General features: G+C 44.1%; 3 long non-coding RNA genes across 3 annotated transcripts in view; 1 reads left to right on the top strand and 2 right to left on the bottom strand.

Moving 5' to 3' along the window:
- LOC127602086 (uncharacterized) overlaps positions 1-13,144 on the bottom strand; it is a 52,907-nt gene that overhangs the window by 15,151 nt on the left and 24,612 nt on the right. The window lies entirely within an intron of this gene.
- Positions 2,247-8,743, top strand: LOC127602088 (uncharacterized). Its single transcript, XR_007962703.1, has 3 exons — positions 2,247-2,412; positions 2,496-2,625; positions 8,339-8,743. It is a non-coding gene; the product is annotated as an uncharacterized LOC127602088 (long non-coding RNA).
- On the bottom strand, positions 5,308-11,697 carry LOC127602089 (uncharacterized). The gene is made up of 3 exons (XR_007962704.1): positions 11,525-11,697; positions 7,344-7,481; positions 5,308-5,582 (listed from the first exon to the last, which is right to left on the bottom strand). It is a non-coding gene; the product is annotated as an uncharacterized LOC127602089 (long non-coding RNA).

Raw genomic sequence — 13,144 nt, 5'->3', positions numbered from 1 at the left:
CACCCCCCGCGACCCTAGTGAGGATCAAGCGGTACGGAAGATGAATGAATGAATGAATGAATAATGAAATACAGATAATGATATCAACATTCATTAATATAGTTAGCAAAGCTTTGTGACTCCCCTGCCCCCCCCTTTTTATGCAAAAGATATGATCCAGGGAAACTTTTTTTTTTTGCCACATTAATGGCAATACAGGCGACCGCTGTTGTAGGTGCGTGTAGGCTGCCCACACAACAGCTTGTTGTCGCTTGAAGATGTCGACTTTTTATGCGTCATTTGGAGCAGACATTTACTTTTTTTTTTGCGGTTAAAAAGAAAAAAAGATTTAGCAACGCCTCCTCAAGGAAAAATGCACATCTTATCTTTGGTGGCCATCGATCAGACGTCGATCATAACAGTTCCCACGCAAAACTGAACAGGCAATTGGCCATTTTGATTCAAAGCGGCCATTACGGGTGAATTTCAGGTCTTATTCTCATACTCTACTTTGACACTCATCACATAATGTTTGCTGTTGACGCCCTTCAATGTCCGAGTTGAATGAGTCTGAAATTTAGAATCATCATATAATTGGAATCATAAAGCTCCTTAAGCCAATCTACAGACAAGCCGCAAGTTCACTGGGAGAACAACCCCACCCTACTTCGATACACGGAGATGCTCTCTGCTTCTACGTATCACATCATAGCGAGGCCTCGCCCTCGTAGGGGTACTGCAAAATAAACACGATATATATATAAACAAACCCTCTCCCATCTCTCTCCACTGGACATAGTGAGGAACGCCGTGTGCGTTTTTTTTCCCCCCCTGTAGGAATTCCAAGGTGAAAATGGAACTCCGCCTGGACTGGACTCCCTGATCCCATCTGCTGCACTCGCTGATCCTCGTCCCTCCAAGCGGGACGCCCGCAACGCCCGGATTAACGTAACGCTCGCCATCTCTCTCGTCTGCTGTGTATCTAGGCAAGGCAAAATACACACCTGTCCGATGTAAAGAAATAATCGAGCGTAATTGACGATCGCATTCCTTCATCTTCAGACAGGCTAACTAAGCTAGCGTCGATGTTTCGGTAAACATTTAAACAGGTGGTACTTGGAACAAAAAGGGTAGTAACATATCCAACCGGGAAATACGATACTCACGGGAATATATTCTTTATCCTCTGCAAAAAAAAGGACAAATTACTTTTCGCTTGGTGTTCGTTCTTCTTTTCCATCATCAAATCAACAGTATGTGAATTCTGAATAATTACAGTATATTTTTTAAACAGTAAAACGCTGTAGAAGAATATTTTTCATATAAAAGCAAGTGGGTTTTTTTTTTTGGGGGGGGCGCGCTGGAATGTATTAGTTCCATTAATTCCAATGGAGAAAGATGACTTCAGACAAGTTTTTTGAGAGTAAGTAGTAAATCTACCATTGTATAATCATCATAACAATTTGTCTTCCTGTTCTGTCTATCGAATAATCAACTGTACGTGAAGCAACCTGAGCAATAAGACATTTTTCTCCAAGGAGGAGAGCCCCGCCCGGGACCGACTCTCACAGAACCTCAAAGGGCCACACACTGACAACGTCTCCCTCAGGAGGAGGTCCGCACCGCCCCAAACGCACAGACCGGCATTGTATCCCCCCCCCACCCTTAGCCCCCCTCCCTCCATACACTAGGAGGATTAGCTTTGTTCCCAGGCTACCCGGGTTAAAAAAAAAAATGATGATGATGAGACAAAGTAGAAAAAGGAATTCATTGTATGAAAGTGGGCGGAGGGGAATGTCAGTGTGTGCCAAAGTCATGTCAACATGATACACAACTTCAAAATATTTCCCATGAGACAAACTCTTCTCGTCATAAAACCTGAACGAATTCTACAGGCAAGAGTTGAAAGCAGGCGTGGACAAAATTGGGCTCGCGTGCTCACTTAGGAATCTCTTTTGCTCATTAAGTCTACCTACCACTCAGATTGTCAAGAGTGGCGTAATATTTGTTCAACTTTTTTTTTTTCCTTAAAGTTTTGAAATAATGATTCACTTCCCAGATACTCACTTGTTGTCTTATCGACCAGTCTGACTCCAGCTCCTAGTGTTACTCGGCCACGCCCCCCCCAATGCATACATCCAACGTGAATATTACAGCGTGTACAGTTACTGCTTTTTATAAAACCAGTTCATTTCTTTGCATTTCCATTTTATTTATTTTTTTGAACAAATTTGCCTTAGCAGCAGTAAGCAGGCCACTGACGGCAGGTAAACGCTGATGATCTTCTGCCTATGCCGCGGCTAACCAAACCACTAACGTCATTGTATTTTTTCTTTTTTTTAAAAATCCAAATAGTGAGACAACGACAGCGTGTGAGCGGTCGTCATGTTTTTCTAACCTAACGCCGCCTTCCTAATAGCAAATGTCCTCCAGGTAGTACACTACAACAAATCATTGCTATTATATACTAAACCATTCACAGTATTTACAAGACAGACCTTCTGAATCCCCCCCAGGTCACATTCGGTCATGTTCGATGACCGCGACGAGGCACACTTTCTACCCGTGGCGGAGGGCATCGGGATGCGGGTCACCTGTGTACGCTCTTCTCACCTCTGACCCAGGACATCGTTGACAGACACCACAGTAAGTGATCAAAGTGTATGCGATACAGTACACAGAAATGGGCAGAGGAAAGGGAGGAATATAAAATGAAATGGGGTGGGAGGCAGAATTAAATATGTTTTTTAAACCAATACATGTAACTACTGTCGTATATACAAATAAAACACCTGAGAATATCATTATTGAAAAATATTATCACATTAAAGATAATAGTTGAAATTGTAGTATGACTCTTGCATCTATTGCAGCCTGGTCATCCTTGTATGGGAGGTTCCCTATCTGCGACCCCTTCTCAAGGTTTCTTGTTGTTTTTCCTAGATTGGGTTTTTGGAGTTATTTCTTACCCTACTGGGGATGACGATCAGGGGATGTCGTTAATATTTGTCAACTGTGATCATTTGAAGCCCTTTGAGACATTTCTGTGATGTCTATATTTGAGGTGACTTTTATTTTCTTTAAGTCTAAAGCTTATTGTGGACAACTGGGCCCAAACACTCCAAGATATATACATTGCGCTGAAAAAAAAACCCCGTGTATATATATAGCTCTTAAATATCATTTCTATTCTCAAAGTTTAAATTAACTACTTTTAAAACAGTAACATCATTTAAATCTAAATTTTGAAATTTGAGTTCTTAGCCGAAAGCGGCCCGGTAGTCCAGTGGTTAGCATGTCGGCTTCACAGTGCAGAAGTACCGGGTTCGATTCCAGCTCCGGCCTCCCTGTGTGGAGTTTGCATGTTCTCCCCGGGCCTGCGTGGGTTTTCTCCGGGTGCTCCGGTTTCCTCCCACATAGTGTGATACAGTCATGCATTCACATGACTCTGTGACCTAGTAAACTGCAATAATAGTTGTTTTTCGGAGGTGAGAAAGAATATCTTCCTGTGAGTATTGTTATTGTCTTTTTACATGTGTTCAACTATCCGTTGCCATCTAGTTTGTCGATTGGTGTTCAAATTACCAAATTGCGAAAGCGTTATGATGCCACCACATACATGCTAATTCTAAGCTCCTCTATGGTCTTTTCCATTATGTGTTATTCATTCATTCATCTTCCGAGCCGCTTGATCCTCACGAGGGTCGCGGGGGGTGCTGGAGCCTATCCCAGCCGTCTCCGGGCAGTAGGCGGGGGACACCCTGAATCGGTTGCCAGCCAATCACAGGGCACACATAGACGAACAACCATTCACGCTCACACTCACACCTGGGGACAATTTAGAGTGTTCAATCAGCCTGCCACGCATGTTTTTTGGAATGTGGGAGGAAACCGGAGCACCCGGAGAAAACCCACGCAGGCCCGGGGAGAACATGCAAACTCCACACAGGGAGGCCGGAGCTGGAATCGAACCCGGTACCTCTGCACTGTGAAGCCGACGTGCTAACCACTAGACTACCGGGCCGCCCATTATGTGTTAGCATTGAGCAAAGTTATTCATTCATTCATTCATTCATTCATTCATTCATTCATTCATTCATTCATTCATTCATTCATCTTCCGAGCCGCTTGATCCTCACTAGGGTCGCGGGGGGTGCTGGAGCCTATCCCAGCCGTCTTCGGGCAGTAGGCGGGGGACACCCTGAATCGGTTGTCAGCCAATCGCAGGGCACACAGAAACGAACAACCATTCGCACTCACACTCACACCTAGGGACAATTTAGATTGTTCAATCAGCCTGCATGTTTTTGGAATGTGGGAGGAAACCGGAGCACCCGGAGAAAACCCACGCAGGCCCGTGGAGAACATGCAAACTCCACACAGGGAGGCCGGAGCTGGAATCGAACCCGGAACCTCTGCACTGTGAAGCCGACGTGCTAACCACTGGACTAAGCAAAGTTATATTATGTGGATATCAAATACACAACATGTAATTCTCTTTGACAATAGTCAATAAAATACCCACACAATCAAATTCAAACGTTGAAACTGAAGCACTAAGATTACGAATGGAAAAGCGACCATGTCGCGGCCTGACGTCCTTCGTTATGTCGCTTCGGGCCGCTTATGCGTACCCGGGAATTGCTGTGATATGCTGTGATGCAACAACAGTTAGCATGTGAAACTGCAAACGCCTTTCTTTGAGGAGAAGTTTCTTGTTCTTCATCCCGCCCGCTTCCCCCTTCCTCTGCTCTTGTGAGGTCCTCCTCTTCCACGTCCGTCAGCGCAGGAGGCAGTTGTTTGTGCCATTTTGGCTCGTACGACACAGAGCGCCTCGTCGCGCAGTCCTGGAATCAAAACAAAGGCATGTTCCCTATTAGAGGATATAAACAAGCTAATGTGGCTGTAGGTCAATGCTATGATCACAGTTCGGCTTCCTCCGTTTTGCAAACATTTACAACCACGATAACAAGCTGGAAATACAGTCACATTGTCATGTTTAGATAATCCATTCCATGGTGGATCGCAATCGTGGGCACGTCAAGAACGTATTAGCCAAGTAGTGGTGAAACGATTTATGGACAACTAATCAATTGTCAAACTACTCAAATATTTTGAGAATTAGTTCATTGTATGGACATCTCGTTGAGCTGAAAATGATCAAAATCCTCTGATTTTGTTACACGGATTTGATTATCTGTGTGTTTAATCAAGATAAGACACATGCAAATCTGCTTTTTTCTTTGGAAATTATTTATTTTCTGACATGTTATGGATCAAACCAGTACAGAAATACCTCGATTATCGCTGGGGTTATAATCAAAAAAATCCATGAAGTAGTCAATTTTTTTTTTTACAATTATGACGTATACAATATTGTACTGAATGAAACCAAAGATGAAACTTTTTTTCAGGCCTAAGCATTTAAAAAAAATCTATGAACATTTTCTTACAATCGACCTGGTTTTGTAAATACTGGACAGAACGTTTTGTTGACATTGTGGGTTTTGTCATTTTGGAAATTTTGGAAAGCTGTACAGCGATGAGACAGTTGATGATTAGTCGACAGTCCTTTGGCCAATCAGGATGCAGAACACAATCTGCTGTTTAAAAAAAAAACTGCACGAGAAAAATCCGCGAAACAGTGAAGCCGTGAAAGACGAACCGTGTTAAAGCAAAGGGGTCCTGTAACTCAATCACGATTGAATTGTCCTGTCTTCTTTTTTTCATACACTGATGGAAATGACCGTTCCATTTTATCCGTTTCAAAAAATTGCCAGATTAATTGCTCAATAAAATAATTGTTGAAAAAAAAACCGCCGCTGTATCGCTGAACTATGACATCGTTCCGTGACGACGTGATGACGCTACACTATGACGTCACCGAGGCTCGCGTGTCACTCGCCCTTCAAAACTCGCCTTGGACTATTTCTTATCAAAATACAAGCAATTAAACCGTCGATGAGAAGGCCGCGCACTATTCACAAGGCTGTCGCTCCCCCTGGCACACGGGCTGCCGGCAACTGATGATAAGGCACAAAAGGAAAGCGCAAATGTTGAAACAGCGGGGAAAGAGCGTTATCGCCTTTGTGTGTGTGTGTGTGTGAGTGTGTGTGAGTGTGCGTTAATCTGTGTGCTGTGCTGACACTTTAAGAAAACGAATGACACGAGCGCGACACGGTTTTGGATGAAGAGTCGCGGGAGTCTTGAGCATGTCTGAACAGGAAGTGCGTGACCGTTTCATGCTCGCGCAGGATGTTGCCGGCTTGTCGTTGTTTTGTCTGCTGTATCGAACGCTTTTTATCTTCCGTGCTTGTCGACTTGGGATGTTTGTGGATGAATCGGGGATTCAAACACAAACATTCAAGTGTTTGTGTTGTGAATTTAAAACACCCGAAGCAAATTTAGGGCTTGTATTGGCATATTTTGTACGTGCTAACGGTACAAATGAGTCCTAGCTAATTAAGAGTTATGTGTGTGTGTGTGTGGGCGGGGGGGGGGTGCTTTATTTATTTTAGCTGTACACTGGAGCCGCCTTTCTATCTGTTTTCCACATCTCTTGACCTCACTTGGGACATGCACAAGCTGGAGCCTATCCCGCCTAACTTTGGTTTCTGAACAACAATACAAGACATCTTTATCGACTCGGCACGTTTACAAAAGTGTTGTTATTGAATTACAAAGTCATTCAATATCGTTTACTGATTTAAGAAAAGACAGATTACTAAATGAAATAAGATTTTTATTCCCCGTAAAGTGAATCCCCAATTATTCTTGGTTCGGCATTCGCAACTCCACATATTTGCTGATTTTGGGTTGGGGGGGGAAACTGGCCACCATTTTTGATTTGTCTTTCAAAAGTTTTGGGTCACACCCAGGTTTTCGCTATTTGCAGCCCCCGAATACATCAATTCTTCATGTATTCATTTCATTTGTCTCAATGTTGTTGTGTTTGAGGGGGAGGGGGTGCAATGTATGAATTAATTTAATATTAACAAAGTTAATCTGTGAAAAGTGTGACCACTGTAGTTGCAGTCATGGCAAACGAAGCGAATCAAATTCATTCAGTATGTAATACATTCTTCTTGAAAATACACACAAATACGCAAAGACATGAATTTCACAAAATGTTTACCACCTCCAAATTACATGCTGGTAAATTACGACACTTGGGCGAAAGCCCTTCGTCATTTGACTCCTCCCCTCAAATAACGTTGACTTGCCTTTGCCAAACATTCTGCTGGATCACTCTAAAATTCACCAGCTTGACTAACTTTTTGGACCTCCAAACGTGGCTAAAGATTGTCAGGAATTTTATGTAACACTTGTGTGCCATGCCACTACTACACCAGTGTTTGATTTACCTTTGTGATCACACGGTGTCCCTTTTGGGGACCATTAATTAATGCTTCGGCGTGGAGGGTGGAAGGGCAAGGCGGGGTCCCTGGGGCACAGAGAACACCACTGGGACACCGAGGTTTCACTTTAACTGCGGATTACCCCTGTTGATGGAAACAAATTCACTTTGGATGATCTCCGGTGACACAGTGTGCCAAACGCGACCGTTCTTCAGTGGGTCGGCGTGTTCAGCGTTTTGCATCATTTAGTTGTCTCAAAGGACTCAAAAAAAAGGGAAAAAAGTACCTTAAACTTGAAATGATGACTGTTGTATGTATTCTCCAGTTACACACACACACACAAATATATATATTACATACACACACATACACATAAGGAATGCCCTTATTCTTCTTTTTTTTACCCAATTAAAAATTTCTTTGACACGCCCCCGGCGCACCTGACAACTTGGTGTCTCATATTAGACATTGGTTGCCGAAAGCAGGTCTAAGGTGTGACGCAGATGGTATAATGCGATTTTTGTTGAATTTGGTCCTTTGTTTTCATCTTTGTCACTTCATGTTGTACATGAGCTTTTGGGGTTTATTTTAAATCTATTTCGGTATTTGGGAATTGTAGTTTACTTTATGACACTATACTTTGTGACCTTTTTTTTTCCCTCTTTCACTCCACAAAGACTAAACCAAAAAAAAAAAAGGCTAAATTGAAGCATTTAAAACTAATACTAAAACTATAAAAACTAAGCTAAATTGAAGGACTTAAAAAAAACTAAAACTAATGCTAAAACTATAAAAAAATTATCTAAATTGAAGCATTTTAGACATTTTTAGACAGGCTTGCTTAAAAATCCGCATGATATTAACGAACCGCAATAGTGTGTATCAAGCGTATGAATGAGTACGTAAAAGTTACGTTCGGGACAGCTGTGGCCTTTTCAATCGCAGCACTTGGACTCGCGTTGACCGTGAAGACTATGAAGGCTTTGTTTATTATCCCGCAGACGAAGGCCTCGTGCTGTCACAGGACCGCTCGGAGGCAACGAGAGCCGCGTCAGCATGATGCGGCGACAGCAGCTTACGCGCAAAGGGCCGCCTTGAATGGATGCTCTTATTCATCTAAGGCGCACGCCGGAAGGATTTCGTGGAGACGTGGTAGGTGCAACTCGTGCCGTTGTCCCAGCTTGCGGCCACACGGACCGAAAGCTCGTTGGGAATGGGTGACGGCCATGTGTCGGGGGGGTCAGACCCTTGTTGACCGTGTCTTGAAGTAGCGCGTTCATTAGAGAAGAACACAGATGGAATCCAGATGCGCGTCATGGCTGGCCATGGATATTGTACGATGTGCGTGGATGTGAATGAGCACCAAAAGCAGCAGTAATAGTCAGCGATGTTGTTTGGCAACCGTATATGGGTACTAAATATACGGTTAATATATTTAATATTAATATATAAATATAATAATTATTATTATAATAATAATATAATATATAATAATAAAATATATAATATATATTATATATATTATTCATTCATTCATTCATTCATCTTCCGTACCGCTTGATCCTCACTAGGGTCGCGGGGGGTGCTGGAGCCCATCCCAGCCGTCTCCGGGCAGTAGGCGGGGGACACCCTGAATCGGTTGCCAGCCAATCGCAGGGCACACAGAGACGAACAACCATTCGCACTCACACTCACACCTATGGACAATTTAGAGTGTTCAATCAGCCTGCCATGCACATTTTTGGAATGTGGGAGGAAACCGGAGCACCCGGAGAAAACCCACGCAGGCCCGGGGAGAACATGCAAACTCCACACAGGGAGGCCGGAGCTGGAATCGAACCCGGTACCTCTGCACTGTGAAGCCCACGTGCTAACCACTGGACTACCGGGCCGCCCATATTAATATATAATATATATATATATATAATAATAAAATAATATAATAATAATATAAATATACGGTAAATCTGCGTGTGTGAGTGTCAGGTCTACATAAATAATAAATACAATAAATAATAAATTTTTTGTCTTATTTGGTAATGGGGTGAGGGTAATCATTTTTTGCTGATTAAAAAAAATATATCATCAGCCGTTAATTATACCATTAATCAGTCAGGCCCTAATAAATATAAAAAAACATATCCAGATGTGAATGTGCACAAAAGGGCAGCAGGAATGATACAGGATGAGATGTGGCAACTGTACAGAGGAATGAACATAAGTGTCAAAACAAATACTGGCTCCACACCAAACCACTAAATGTGCGCTTCAATGGTCCCGTGCCACACCCCTGGACAAAGTTTCTTGGAAAAAAGCGCTGAGGTCATTGTGGTGCGATCGCGCTGACAAACAAAGCGTCTGAGAGGTGGTAACATGTTTGGAGATGATGTTTACAACAGAGCACTTGTGGTGTTTCGTTGAAGATCGCGAGTTTGATAAAGAGTTTTATTTTTAACACTCTCCCCTCCTCCTCCTCCCGCCTTGCGAAGCGAGGAAAAAGCCAGGAAACGTTGTTGACTCCAGGGGCTTTTCTGTTTAGCGTGGCGTACAGTCGTACCGGTTCCTCTCCGGGAGGATTTCCTTCTCGCGTGTCCTGGACTGTGTGTAAATATTGGAAGAGAACACCCTGTAAGACAAGGCATTGTTCACAAATAACTCTCGAAATGGCTGCACGAGGATGATGTGACTGGGCCGGGCTCAAGTTAAGATTACAGGAAGGTAATCAGCCCCCCCACACACCCACATATATATGTGTGTGTGTGTGTGTATATATATATATATATATATATATAATATATATATATATATATATAGTGCGGCCCGGTAGTCCAGTGGTTAGCACGTCGGCTTCACAGTGCAGAGGTACCGGGTTCGATTCCAGCTCCGGCCTCCCTGTGTGGAGTTTGCATGTTCTCCCCGGGCCTGCGTGGGTTTTCTCCGGGTGCTCCGGTTTCCTCCCACATTCCAAAAATATGCATGGCAGGCTGATTGAACACTCTAAATTGTCCCTAGGTGTGAGTGTGAGCGTGGATGGTTGTTCGTCTCTATGTGCCCTGTGATTGGCTGGCAACCGATTCAGGGTGTCCCCCGCCTACTGCCCGGAGACGGCTGGGATGGGCTCCAGCACCCCCCGCGACCCTAGTGAGGATCAAGCGGCTCGGAAGATGAATGAATGATTATATGTATGTATATATATATATATCATGTATGTATATAAGAAGCATTTTTTTTAACATAGAACTTAAGATCGGCGCGCATGATGATGACTTCAGTTCCACCGATAAGGTTTATTTATCCCACGCGATCCCGTTGAAATAAATGAAGACAAAGGCCACGAACGCCCATTAATTTCCCCCCACAGACGTTCGACTTCTTATGGACGGGAAGAGCACAATCGGGGGAAACCGGTGCCATACACAGGAAATGTTTTTGTTATGTCCACAAAAAAAAAAAAAAAACAGGCTTTGGCAGCCGGCTTGCCCTGCACTCATTGGGGATGGACGGCCATTTGTAATCGGCGTCCTTAAGGATGTCGGAGGGGCAACTGGAAAACAAAACAATGCGCCACTAAGGATGTGGAAAAAGCTCCTGTTGTGCAGGACAGGTGTGACAGGTTTCACCTTTTTGAGATCACACTGGGAACATCCTGCGAGGTGGAGACGATTTCGTTCGTTCAGTTGCACGTTTGATCAGATGTAAAATGACTTGACGACTTCAGGAATACAGCCAATCCTCGTTTGGAATAAAGTCCCAACGCGTCCCTTCTGACAAATCATTTTGGAAACAACTTCTCATCGAGGAAAGAAATACTCGACAATTGCTAAGTAAGCCACAAGTCACATTATGCATTCCTTGCAGAGGATAAAGAATCATTGACTGTGGGTATAGTATGGCGTGTGCTGCGACGTTTTACGCCGAGCGCACAGGCATTAATCTACCAAAATATGGCCCTACCGGTGAAGCAGCACACGCCATACTATACCCACAGTCAAGGATTCTTTATCCTCTGCAAGGAATGCATAGATTAATGCCTGTGCGCTTGGCGTAAAACGTCGTTTTTGTGCCAACGCAAGTCTAGTCTACCATATTTGGGCCCGTGTTGTGCATCTCTGGGTGTTTCGGTGCACGGAGTTGCCTCACCCCCGACGCGTCCCACAAATTAATAGTACAAAGTCACTTATTCTCACCGTAAAAATGGGCGTATCGTTATTTTTGTAGCTCACATCTAAAAAAAAAATTCTTAATTCGGTCATCCTTAATATCAAGTCGTATTAAAAATCTGCGATAATAGCTTTTCTTTAACCATCACTTGATCAGGCACCCCCATCCCCAATATTTTTTTTTAAAAGCCAAAGAAAAAGCTAAATTCACACGCTGATGCTTGCTGACATGAACTCACTTGAGAACGTCGAATGGAGCGAAGCAAATTGGCAGGCGGTTGGCTTTGTAATGGCGCACAATGCTCTGTTGTTGTGTAACTCCGTGCAAAACCTGCGGTCGCGCTCAGGTCACCACGGACAGTCTTTAATACAAAAGGAGGGGGGGAGGGGGGGCGACAAACTCCAGGTTCTAGCTTTATTTTCTCTGCCATTGTGACACGCCGCTTTTTTAACATCTAAATGAACACGTTAAAACAATGAGCCGCCAGATCCGCTTACAAAACCTGGGGGGGGGGAGGTTGAATGCTGGGAAATGAACCACACCTACACAGGACAAAACAATCCTATGGCGGTCCCATCACTTGAACGGCCTTTCAGAAAATAAACTGCAACGGGCTTGACCTTGAAACTCAGACATACATCCTTTTTATCCCAAAGATCCTTGTTGGGGGGGAGTGGTTCCCAAACTGTATGGTCGTTGTGATGTGTGTGTGTGTGTGTGTGTGTGTGTGTGTGGTCATACTTGGGTTAAAAAGAAAAAAAATCCTCCAATACCATGACACTGATACCATCACCAGCTAGGTCGAGTTGGAGATATTTAAAGATCGATGACAACATGTTCTCCCCGGGCCTGCGTGGGTTTTCTCCGGGTGCTCCGGTTTCCTCCCACATTCCAAAAACATGCATGGCAGGCTGATTGGACACTCTGAATTGTCCCTAGGTGTGAGTGCGAATGGTTGTTCGTTTCTGTGTGCCCTGCGATTGGCTGGCAACCGATTCAGGGTGTCCCCCGCCTACTGTCCGGAGACAGCTGGGATAGGCTCCAGCACCCCCCGCGACCCTAGTGAGGATCAAGCGGTTAGGAAGATGAATGAATGAATGAAAGATGACAACACTTAGACTGAAACGTGTTAGCTGGCTGCATTTCAGTGAGATGTGTAGTAAAGACTTTAAACTTGCAGTTGGATGTTAAAATATTCATTCATTCATTCATTCATTCATTCATTCATCTTCCGAGCCGCTTGATCCTCACAAGGGTCGCGGGGGGTGCTGGAGCCTATCCCAGCTGTCTTCGGGCAGTATGCGGGGGACACCCTGAATCGGTCGCCAGCCAATCACAGGGCACACAGAGACGAACAACCATCCACGCTCACACTCACACCTAGGGACAATTTAGAGTGTTCAATCAGCCTGCCATGCATATTTTTGGAATGTGGGAGGAAACCGGAGCACCCGGAGAAAACCCACGCAGGAGAACATGCAAACTCCACACAGGGAGGCCGCAGCTGGAATCGAACCCGGTACCTCTGCACTGTGAAGCCGACGTGCTAACCACTGGACTACCGGGCCATTAAAAAAAAACGTCAAAAGCATGTCACGGGCATGTTTGTAAGACACTTTCATCTATGAGCAAAACTGCATGTTTCC

Source organism: Hippocampus zosterae, chromosome 6, assembly GCF_025434085.1.
Source record: "Hippocampus zosterae strain Florida chromosome 6, ASM2543408v3, whole genome shotgun sequence".
NCBI classification, from domain to species: Eukaryota; Metazoa; Chordata; class Actinopteri; order Syngnathiformes; family Syngnathidae; genus Hippocampus; species Hippocampus zosterae.
Note: the sequence above shows the minus strand (reverse complement) of the source record. Positions and strands in the feature narration are given on the sequence as shown.